Here is a 6,816-nt window from a genome sequence, read left to right on the forward strand (position 1 = left end):
TGACATTTGCATTTTTTATTATTCATGGATTTAAATAATATATCTCTAGGATTCTTTACATCCCTTAATGTGACTCTGTAGTCAGCTCTGCTAGAGATTCATCATAGATTCTTAAAGAGAACACTTCTCTAGACATTTATAAGGCCTCCAGTGCCTTTCAATAGATGATGATGATAATAATAATAATAATAATAATAATAATAATAATAATAATAATAATATATTATAATATATATTATCATATTATATTATTTTATTTTATTTTTTACCCACCTCTCCCTACAGCTTGAGGTGGGTCACAGCACAATCAAAAACACATAAATACTATTAAAATTCTACAAACACACATATTGAAATGCAATTCCATAAAAGATACACATCAAAACATTTCTGTAATATACACATTAATCACACAGGACAGAGACCAGAAACACAGGACATGAGTTTAAGAACTAGAGATTCCTAGAAAGTTGTTCACTCAGATGTTAAAAATAGTGGGGGTTTTTTAATTTATTCATGGTTCAACAAATATGAAGGGCTGACTATAGTTTAAAAAATATGCAGGCTACGAAAATACAATCTTAGGTTCATTGCAGCAGGAAAAACATAGAGAGAGAACACGTTGGATGAGCTTATGTGACATCAACTAACCATATAAGCTGTGATGTATCAGCTTATGTGACATCAATTAACCATATAAGCTACGCAAATGCAGTTATCAATTGGTAAACCTGAAATAGGAGTGAGATTAATTCATGAATAGACAGCATAAAATTGTACATTAAGCAGAACTTCACAAAGAAATAGATGTATTGGAAGAAATTCAAACACCAAATTGTATATAAATTGTCAAGAAAACTATTTTAAACTGCACGTTCAGATTGAATTGAGTAGACTGAAAATGCTCAATATGTGGGTAAAACCCATATTGTGATACAAATGCCTACAAACACAGAGACAAGTTATTGTGCCATGCATAATGAAAAATAAATAGCCAGAGAAAAATAATAATTTGAAAGCTCTACTAGGCACAGTAATATACCAGAAAAGTATAGTTCTTTTATTATTTCATAGATCATAAATTTATTTTCAGTCAATCTCTACTTGAAAATTAGACCCATTTGCTTTTACACACTAGTTATTGTTATTGCATGAGGCCAGTGGAAATGTACAAACATATTCTGTGAGGATTTGTAAAAGAGGCACCATGTTGTGGTGAGTTGACTGGAGAGGGCATGTGTTTACAGCTGATTGGCTGAGCCATTCAGAAGCCAGAATTCCAATTGGCTGCTGTATCTAGCTTGGTGATGAGACAAAAGGTTTTAACTGTCACTTTCATTTTGGAGAGTAGCTGAATGGAAATGGTCAGGAAGGAAATGGCTGCCATACTCTCCGAAGCCTGATTATTTATAAGGCAAATGAGGCATATTTAAAGACTTTAAAGGGACTGTTTATTCGCTATGTTATCTGTGTGAATTCAGAAAGCGTGCTATGTATATTGTTGCCCTGTTTGATCTTTTGAACTGAAGCAAAGATACTGTTACTTGTTACACAAGCCTGAGTGACGTTTTATTATACTGCAAGGTTTATTTTGATTCAGAAACTGTGGTAAAAATCTTCTATTTATCTATTTCTACAACCCCCCAACATATTCCAGATAAGACAGAGGTACTCCTGGTCAATCGGAAGGCAAATCATGGAACAGGGATCTAGCCTGTGCTGGATGAGGTGACGCTCCCCCTGAAGACACAGGTCTACAGTTTGGGGGTTCTCCTGGACTCAGTATTGAATCTGGAGGCCCAGGTATCTGCAGTGGCCAGGAGAACCTTTGCACAATTAAAACTTGTGTGTCAACTGCACCCGTTCTTTCAGAAGCCAGATCTGTCCACGGCGGTACATGCCTTAATTACATCCTGTCTGGCTTACTGTAATGCACTCTATGTGTGGCTACTTCTGAAGAGCGCTCGGAAACGTCAGCTGGTCCAAAGAGCTACAGCCAGGTTACTCAGAGAAGACAATCCCCCTGATGCAGCAGCTCCACTGGCTGCCACTGTTTCTGGGTACAATACAAAGTGCTAGTTATGACCTTTAAGGCCCTAGACGGTTCAGGTCCAGGCTATTAGGCTGACTGCATTCCCTTGTACGAACCTACCGAGGCCTTGAGATCTTCAGGAGAGACCCTCCTGTCAGTCCCACCTCCATCTCAAGCTCAGTTGATGGGAACAAGAGAGCGGGCCTTCTTTTCGGTGGCTGTCCCTCGATTCTGGAACTTTCGTCTTCCCAGGGAAGACAGAATGGCCCCCTCCTTGCTGTCCTTCTGGTAGCAGGCTAAAATCTTTTTATTCAGGCAGGCTTTTAAAGAAGAAAGTTTCGCCTGAGCCAGATGATGTTTTGTGGTGTTTTATATATTTTAAATAGGTTTTAATGGTTTGATGCTTTTAATTATTCTTTTTTTAGATAGCTCTAGGCTTAATCCTGTTTTAGAGCTTATAGTATTTACATTTTAATTGCTTATTGTATTGTTTTTAGCACTGTTCACCATTTAGTCTCTCATTAAGAGAGAGAAAGCAGCATATAAATATCATCATCATCATGGATTATACTAAGCTCTCCACCTTGCATGACCCCCTTCAAAAGTAGAAAAAACATAATTTTTTAAAAAACACTACATGTTTTAACTTGAGTAAACACCTTTCTAGGGATCTTTAGGTTAGTTGTTCCCAAACTTTTTTTGTCCAGGGCACACTTTGACCAGGGACTATTTGAGTAGCGATCACTTTGACCAGGGACCACTTGACCAGGGATCAATTTGGTCAAGAACCGTTTGACCGGGAATCACCTTGACCAGGGTCCACTCTCCAACATTAGTACCAAAAGGGTTACGAATCAGTTTTTGGTCAACTTTAGATTTGGCTTGGTTACTTGGGGTGCTGATTCAGAAAATTGCATTGGCTAGACCACATCAACTCTAGTTTCTGATACAGAACATATGCCATCCAGTAGTCGCCATCTGCTTGCCCACAGAACACCATATTTAATAATATAGAGCTGATGTGGTCTGTGGAAAGGAGCGGAAATAAAATAAAATAAAATAAAGGAGTTTTGCAGACCAGATTTTTATTCTTGCAGCCCACTGCTGGGTCACGGCCTTCAGGTTGGGAATCACTGCTCTAGGTTGTCCAAGGTGACCCTATGATCAATCTGGGAATAATTAAATCTGCAATTAAACCTGTTAATATGGAGGATCAACTTTATACTGAAATGGCAGATAATGAGAATGTTGCACACATCACTTGTATACCTATGTATCTGAAAGTTGCATATTCAGTCTTGAATGACATGAATAAATCTTACCCAACCTGGTGCCTTCTAGATGGGTTGGAACTCCCTTCATCCCAGGCTGGATCTACAACTGTCATGTAATTCAGATTATTTCAGTTCAAAGCAGATAATGTGGATTACAGTGCTCCCTCACTTATCACTAGGGTTAGGTTCCAGGACCACCCGCAATAAGTGAAAATCTGCGAAGTAGGGACACTATATTTATTTTAATATTTATACATTATTTTAGTAGTTATACACTATTTTAAGTCTTTATCAACCAGTCGTGTGTTGATAAATCGCCTCCTTCTCCTCCTGTTGCTGCTTGGGCTCCTTTTCTCTCCCTTTGGCTTCTCCTTCCTCCCTTCCTTAGGCTGTAAATTGTAATTTTTTATGATTTATAGTCTTTTAGAGTTTATTGAAAAACTGCGAAACAGCGAATCCGCAAAAAGTGAACTGCGAAGTAGTGAGGGAACACTGTATTAGATTCGATAGTCTGGATTCTATAGCAGTGAACTGGGTTATATAAGTCTACACTGCCATATAATCCAGTTCAAAGCAGATGATCTAGATTTTATATGGTAGTGTAGATGGGGCCCCAGCCAGGACTGTACCAGGCTTGGGCAAACTTTTGTTGGAAAATGCATTGTGGGTTAAGTTTTTGTCTTATTAAATGGTATCACTTTTTAAAAAATACCAATACTTAAATCCAACAGTTTCATAGTCAGGTAATACATATGCAATTTGCTGTTAAAAGCTCGTAAGTTTTTCATGTTGCGCTTTAGAGCATAGGAATTTCTGACAATATAATGCCTTTGTCTTTTTAAACATGTATTTACCATCAACAATTTTCCCTGGTGGATGTCACAACACAATGCAGTTGTCAAACAATGTGGCATTCCCAGCTTTAAAAAAATTGGCCAGCTGTGGTCTTTTCTTAAGAACTTCTGCAGCTTCCTTGGGTTGTTTTCCAGAAAGTTTTCTTTGACAATGCCTGTTTATAATGCTGTGGGAGGAAGAAACAAAGCAATAGTCAAGCTTGTTGAGAAGTACTTCATGTGCTATTAAAAGTGACCTTGCCACTTCCACTTCTATTTATTCTGTTTCCTTCCCATAGTGGCCCAAACCAAGTCAAATGCAGTGTGAACTCTTCTAAGGAGAAACAGGCTTGGCATCAAGGCGCAGGTGTCCTACATTCTAGAGAAGACATTGAAGTGGCTATTTACATTTACTGTCACCCACAAAACATAACCATAAATTATAATCCTATTTGTGCAAGTGTCAAAACAAGGAAAATTCAGTGACTGTGCTGGCTGGGCATGGAACTTTTCCATGTTCTTTTTCTGAAAAGCATGCATCCGTTCAAAGACCACAATGTCAACATCCATAACCAAAGTCTTACGACTTTTTCACAAAATCTGGACTTAATCACCCAAAGCTACTATTCAACAGCAGTTGCATGAACATCATTAGCAGCCACATAACAGCATGAGTATCCTCAATATCGCCTTTCTCTCAATTTACACTATTATGCCAATTTGCAGATCCTGGTCCCATGCTCATACATCCATATACCCTTGTAACTGCTCCTTTCTGCATTTTCACTGCTCTCTCTCTCTCTCTCCCTCTCTCTCTCTCTCTCTCTCTCTCTCTCTCTCTCTCTCTCTCTCTCTCTCTCTCTCTCTCTCTCTCTCTCTCTCTCTATATATATATATATATATATATATATATATATATATGACAATTTTGCAGTTCCAACAATGATCAATTTAAAAAAAAAAAAAAGAAAACAAAAACAAGTAGCACTGTAAATTAAACAGCTCGGGAATAGCAAGTGGAATGGAGAAGTGAATAGGAAAGGAGGAGAATCCTGCCCCTGACATCACTTCATTGCCAGCATGCTTAATATTTGGATGTGATTGAATACCAGGTGCTGTAGGTTATATTTCTCTGGCAATACTACCTATGTATATATCTTGCCTAAGAAAACCTTGGTAAATTTATGGGGTTACCATGGGTTGACAAGTGTCTGGAAGGCACGCGCCCACCCACACACACACACACACACACACACCATGAAAATTAGTGCAAGCATTAAGTCAAATGTCACTTATGAATTTACACTGTGATTTTTTTGTAATACATTGGTAATAATACAGGTTGATGTTATATGTTGGTATAACACCCTTCAACATCCTTGTTGGTGTGCATCAGGGATCAGCACTCTCCCCATTATTCATACTCTGTGTTGGGAATCTATGTGCAGTTAGACTCAAAAATAACCCTCTCTTGGGGTGATTCCACCAAAAATATAACAGAGTGCTAGAAGCACAATTCATAAACAGCAGAAACGTACATGTGGTGAGCTGAGAAAAGCTTTTGTTGCATAGAATGGCACAGGATTGCAGATCCAAAATATAAGTTCAAAGGTACCTATTGAAGTACAGTAGTGTCTCACTTATCCAAGCTAAACGGGCCAGCAGAAGCTTGGATAAGCAAATATCTTGGATAATAAGGAGGGATTAAGGAAAAGCCTATTAAACATCAAATTAGGTTATAATTTTACAAATTAAGCACCAAAACATCATGTTATACAACAAATTTGACAGAAAAAGTCGTTCAATACGCAGTAATGTTATGTTGTAATTACTGTATTTACGAATTAAGCACCAAAATATCACGATATATTGAAAACATTGACTACAAAAATGGCTTGGATAATCCAGAGGCTTGGATAAGCGAGGCTTGGATAAGTGAGACTCTACTGTAAAAGAAATATATTCTAGATAAGAAAGTTCTTGGAACTAACTAACTTTCTAAATCTCCTATTCTAAGGAAGGCTAAGGGTAAAGATATCAATAATGTGCATGCAGCTACATCTTGCCTGAAGAATGGCAAGATGCATCCTCACATGAGGAGACAAAAGGCAGAAAAGAAAGAAAATGGAGGCCGACCATGTGGTCAAATCCTAGGTCCCATCTTAATACCAATATGGGAGAAGTTACCTCATACCTCAAAGAGATCACATTGCTACATCAATCAAATGGGGGAGGAAATAGTAGCAAACAGGAAGAGAGGAGTAAAGATAGAAAGCCCTTTGTAGAAAGGCATGCATAGGAATAGAGAAAGAAATCCCTCATTCTAATCCTGTTTTCCTAGTCTAGCTATTCTTTGGGGACTGGAGACTTGTGGTCCAGGATGACATCCAGAACTCTGCATAGACACGACTACAACAGATTTGCAGACTATGCATCCCTGGACACTCCTATATGCAGATCACATAGCACTTGGCCACCAAAAACATGCAATCCTCCAACAACAGCTGCAGACATGGAGTGATAGACTTATTGAAAATGGATTTCAGATGAACATACCCAAGACAGAGTATCTGGAATGTGACCTTCAAACTGGAAAAACAATTCAAATTAATGGACAGGTACTAAAGAAGGCCACCCAATTTAAATACATATCATTGGTCCCATAGATGACAACACA

Source organism: Anolis carolinensis, chromosome 1, assembly GCF_035594765.1.
Source record: "Anolis carolinensis isolate JA03-04 chromosome 1, rAnoCar3.1.pri, whole genome shotgun sequence".
Classification (NCBI taxonomy): domain Eukaryota; kingdom Metazoa; phylum Chordata; class Lepidosauria; order Squamata; family Dactyloidae; genus Anolis; species Anolis carolinensis.